The sequence below is a fragment of the Eleutherodactylus coqui genome, chromosome 8, assembly GCF_035609145.1.
Source record: "Eleutherodactylus coqui strain aEleCoq1 chromosome 8, aEleCoq1.hap1, whole genome shotgun sequence".
Lineage (NCBI taxonomy): Eukaryota > Metazoa > Chordata > Amphibia > Anura > Eleutherodactylidae > Eleutherodactylus > Eleutherodactylus coqui.
Genome location: NC_089844.1, coordinates 188409399 through 188414720, shown reverse-complemented (window position 1 = coordinate 188414720; position 5322 = coordinate 188409399). Strand labels below are relative to the sequence as shown.

General features: G+C 51.3%; 1 pseudogene; it reads right to left on the bottom strand.

Annotated features, from left to right (window-relative positions):
* Nucleotides 1–364: 364 nt before the first annotated feature.
* LOC136578168 (U2 spliceosomal RNA) lies at nucleotides 365–483 on the bottom strand (annotated as a pseudogene).
* Nucleotides 484–5322: the final 4839 nt, after the last annotated feature.

Below are 5322 nucleotides of genomic sequence, written 5' to 3'. Positions count from 1 at the left end.
GGGAGATAGCGTGAAAAAACGCTTTCCCGCCCACCGCCGAGCGTCATATGACGCCAAATGACGCGGTCCGGCCGCGTCACGTGACACGGCTGGTGACGCGAGAGCGGTGGGCGGTGACGAGCGGTGACGAGCGGTGACGCGGCGGTGGTGGGCGGGGAAGCGATTTCACGCTATCTCCCGCAGGTAAGTATAGGGGCTCTGGGGGGCGCCGTGACGGGCTTCACAGCGGAATATTACGCTGCGGAGCCCGTCACGCTCGTGGGAAGGAGGCCTAAATCTAAGTGCTTGGTTGTTAGCAGCCGCAGCTGCGCTGCACCTCTTGCTCATCAGTTTTTTTTCCTGCTTTTGGAAACTGCTGTAGGAAAGGGGGTGCACCAGTACTGGAGGTACTGCAATACCAGGTCAATGTGCAGAGTGGACAGAGCAAGCACTTTTTCCAGCTCCCTGTTCTAAAAATCCATTTAATATATGATCCCAAGATAGGGGACGTATCAGATGCAACACGCTCAGCCAGCACTCCGGGCACACCCACAATGCACTGAGGGAGCCGGAAGACCTTTGCATAGCCCCGCCCAACGCCTTCTCAACCGTGGTGAGCCGTCCCCGCGGGAGACCCGCGCCTGAATGGAGCATGTCCGGATTTTTTCCTGCACGCGGGACCCGCGCCTGCAGGGAAAAATGACATCCGCAGGTATTTTACTACCTGCGGGTGTCTAATGCATCCATATCCATTGCATAGCGCCGATCGCAATGCCGGGGGTGGGAGGGTCCGAACAGCCCCGGATGACAGCTCCATGCTGCGGACACCGACAGCATGGAGCTGTCACGTCCAGAGCCCGAGGGGCTTTATTCTCTGCAGGACACATGTTTTTACGTCCTCAGAGAATAAAGCCCACTTCGGGAGGACGTAAAAACACTATGGCCCGGGGCGTGGCTTAGCAAGCAAGGAGAGAGGTCGCACGCTGTTTTGCTCCTCCACAGAATCTCCCTTTTCAGCCCTTTTCTGGGTCAAATCAGTGACCCAAACAGAGGCAGACAAGAGCACAGCACCTGGGGACCCACCAGAACCCACAACCGGCCCGGACAAGGCTCACCTGGTGATCTCCAGCCGCCAAAAAGAAGCCGAAGAGCCGCGGCCCTGCACAGCGGCCCGCGCCCGCGGCCTAACCCGACAAGTACCGCGCTCAGAAACACCCGGCGAGGACCGCTCACGGAGCCCCAAGCAGAGGACTACGGCACAAGGTAACCCCTGCCGACTTGGAGGGGAGGCTCTGTCACCCTCAGTGCCCGCGCTCTCACCGCAGCGCCTTGCAAATACACAGCCGCGGCTCCCTCCCTCTGAATATACCGCCGTGGCCACCAACCTGCAACTCGGCGGCACATACACTCATCAGGGTGATCCCCCGCTGGACTAATCCCCGCGCTGGTGGTTTTCCCCCTCCTGCTCCCCAGAGCCGACAATCAGCACGGGCGGGCACACCGGAAGATCTGCACCTAGTCTCTAGCTCCCTGTGAGGCAGCGGCCATCTCGCCCCCCCCTCCCCCCTGAGTCGAGCAGGCTGCTTGGCATACTAGCCAGACCAGAGCAGAAAAGTAAAAGTAAAAAAGAGAGGATACTGTGATCCTCCCAGCACATCAACACCAGGCAAAGTTTAAAGCAGTACTCACTATTTCTGACGTGCAGCGGGGGAACGGAGGTCCTCTCCCCGGAGCTCTCAGACCGACAGCAGGCTCCATTAACCCCTTCCCGCTCCTGGACGTACCTGGTACGTCATGGCAGCCTGGTACTTCCCGCAACATGACGTACCTGGTACGTCCTGGAGATAGCGCGGGATCACATAAGATCCCGCGCTATCCCGCAGCGGGAGCCGGCTGTCAGTCACAGCCGGCGTCCCGCTCCAACAGCGGGGGGGCATCGGAGATGCGCCCGCCGCTGTTAACCCCTTCCCTGCCGCGATCTAAGTAGATCGCGGCAGGGAAAGAGTTCACAGAGGGATCGCGATCCCTGTGTGTCTCCGGCCGGAACTCGCGATGTTATCGCGAGAGCCCGGCCTGTCACCATGGCAACAGGACGCCAGACACCGGCGTCCTGTATTGCCTGTGCCTATAATCGCTGTACAAGCGATAAGGCATGGCAGAGCAGTAGCTTTGCCATGCCTTATGACAGCGATCATAGGCATAGTGCTGCAAGTCCCTCAGAGGGACTCAAATAGTGTAAAAAAAAGAAAAGAAAAGTGTAAAAAAAAGAAAAATGTAAAAAAAAAATGTAAAAAACCCCTTTTTTTATGCTTTTTCTAATATTAGCATAAAAAAAGGGAAAAAAAAACTAAAACCCCACATATTTGGTATTGACGCGTCCGTAACGACGTGTACAAAAAGTTGAACACGCTTTCTATTTTGTACGACAAAAAGCGTAAAAAAAAACGCTAAAAAACAGAGGCAAAATGCTAATTTTTAGCATTTTGCCTCACAAAAAATGCAATAAAAGTGATCAAAAAAGCCGTACATTTCCCAAAATGGTACCAATAAAAACTACAGCTCGTCTCGCAAAAAATAAGCCCTCATAGAGCTCCGTACATAGAAAAATAAAAAAGTTACATGACTTTGAATGCAGCTATAGAGAAAAAAAAAAGATTTCCAAAAAAAGGGGGTTTTATTGCAAAAAAGTGTAAAAACCTAAAAAAAATATAACAATTTTGGTATCGTTGTTACCGTACCGACCCGCAGAAAAAATTTAGTGTGTCATTTATGCTGCATGATTAACGCTGTAAAAAAAAAAAAAAAAAATCTATGGCAGAATTGATGCGTTTTCTCTCCCTGTTATCATTAAAAAAAAAAATAAAAAATTTACGATATTGTCTATATACCCAAAAGTGGCACCGATAAAAACTACAGATCGCCACGCAAAAAACGAGCCCTTATACGGCCGCGTCGACGGAAAAATAAAAAAGTTATGGCTTTTGAAAAATGGAGATGGAAAAATACCAAAAAATCGCTTGGTCCTCAACGCCAAAATAGGCCATGTCATTAAGGGGTTAAAGTATAGTGCAGTTCAAATATCAATGCACCACAGCACCATCTAGTGGCCAAAACAGAGATAACCAGGACCTGAACCTCTTCTCATCCCTTTCTCAAAGCACTAAACAAAGCCAATCCTTGCCCATTAGAAAGAGCAACGAGGCCCCTAAGGCCTCCTTCCCACAAGCGTGACGGGCTCCGCCGCGTAATATTACGCAGTGAAGCCCGTCACGGCGCCCCCCAGAGACCCCATACTTACCAGCGGAAGATCGCGTGAAGACGCTTCCCCGCCCACCGCCGTTGCGTCATGTGACACGCCCACCGCGTCACATGACGCGGCCGGCCGTGTCACGTGACGCGCCGGGCGCGTCATATGATGCGCCGGCCGCGTCATATGACGCACGGCGGTAGGCGGGGGAAGCGTTTTTTCACGCTATCTTCCGCTGGTTGCAGCGGGAGATAGCGTGAACGGACGGCTTCCATTGACTGCAATGGAAGCCGTCAGCGCGTACACCCGCAGCAAATAGAACATGCTGCGGGTGACAACGGGAGATTTCACGGTGCGTAATTCCGCGGTGGAATTACGCATCGTCTGCATTGTGCTATTAGGTTCAATAGAACCTAATAGCATGGGGCAACGCAGCGGATTTTTGCCGCGGATTTACGCGGCGTAAATCCGTTCGTGGGAAGGAGGCCTAAGTGTGTTGAGAAGAGGGACCCACAGTTAACTACAAGGAGAATACCTCCCCACCTTACTGCCAAGTGATCTGTGGAGGAATATCTGCATAGCCAGACTGCTATATAGAAACTGTCAGCAACCCACAAAGACAGACCCTGTGCCAAAGGGTACTGACAGAAAAACACTATATAGCCTCCTCAGCATTACAAAATAGCCTGGAAGCAAGTCCCAGCCCCCGCAACACCCAAGGAAGCAATACATCGCGCGCCTCGCAGACGCAAATATCAAATTCCCGGTGCGACCCAGCGGACTCCTCAATCCCAAACACTTTCTTCTCAGCAAATACTGATAGTTCTAAAAAAAGAAAGGACTCTTATCAGGCAAAGCCACACTTAACAAATCTTCAAAACTCTACAGGAGCACTACCTAAGGCACTCAAGATGGAATAGCAGGACTCTATGTTCTAACTCCACCTGCCACATGAGGCTCCTCAGCAACACATAACAGGACCACTCAACATCAATGAGCTTCTAAAGGAACTTTTAACAAACAACTACGCCTTCCAACGCCGCCATAAAGAATACGCCACCCGGTAGACCACTATACAACAAATAGCGACCAATCCACAGCGCATATCCAAGAATTAACTATTCAGGATGGTTAAGCGACGTATTAAAGCAACGGCCCCCAGGAGACTCTCAGAGTACTTCCCGCCTGGCACACAGAGCAACAAAAACAAACCCGCCACATCTCATTCAAACATCCCCGTAACCGAAGAAATACCCAACACCCACAGCCCTGCGGCTCTGTCTCCATACTCCTCCACAGGATCTCTCCCGCCTACCCCAGCCAATCCCAACACCTCCCCTGGAAGCGGAGGGAAAAGGAATGTTCAGGACCCCCTACCAGCCTCCCCCTCCCCAAAAGGACCGGCGGCAAAAAAGAGCCAAAATAACAATCCACAAGAAACTCCCCCGCAGACAGATCCTATTAACAATCTCCAAGCTTATCCCGACTCTGAAAGCCCCTTAACTATAAACGCTCTGAAGACTATGCTAATCTCGCTGCAAAAGGACATTTCTAAAGATATACAGAGCCTCTCTGGTCAATTACAATCTAACATCGACCACCTAGCTACCAGAACTGACCACCTTGAACGGAAAATGGGAGAATTTACCAAAGCCCACAACGAGTTGGTAGATGCGCATGGCAGTATGGAAGAAGTCGCATATTTGAGAGAGAAGGTCATAGACTTGGAAGACCGATCCAGAAGAAACAATCTCAAATTTAGGGGAGTTCCAGAGACTGTGACCCCCCCTGACATTCCACAATATATACTCAAATTACTCCAAACGCTCCTCCCGGACCTTCCCGAGATCGAATATGCAGTTGACAGAGCCCACAGAATTCCAAAAGCACGCTCTGTCCCCGAGTCAGCCCCCAGAGACATCTTAGCAAGAATACACTTCCATAAAATAAAAGAGGAAGTCTTGGCAGTTGGAAGGCGTAGAGGCACACTACCGACTCCATATGAAGACATACAAATATTTCCAGATCTTTCAGCCGCCACTCTGCAATCTCGGAGAAAGTTTACAGAAGTTACAGCAGCACTACGAGAGGCGCAC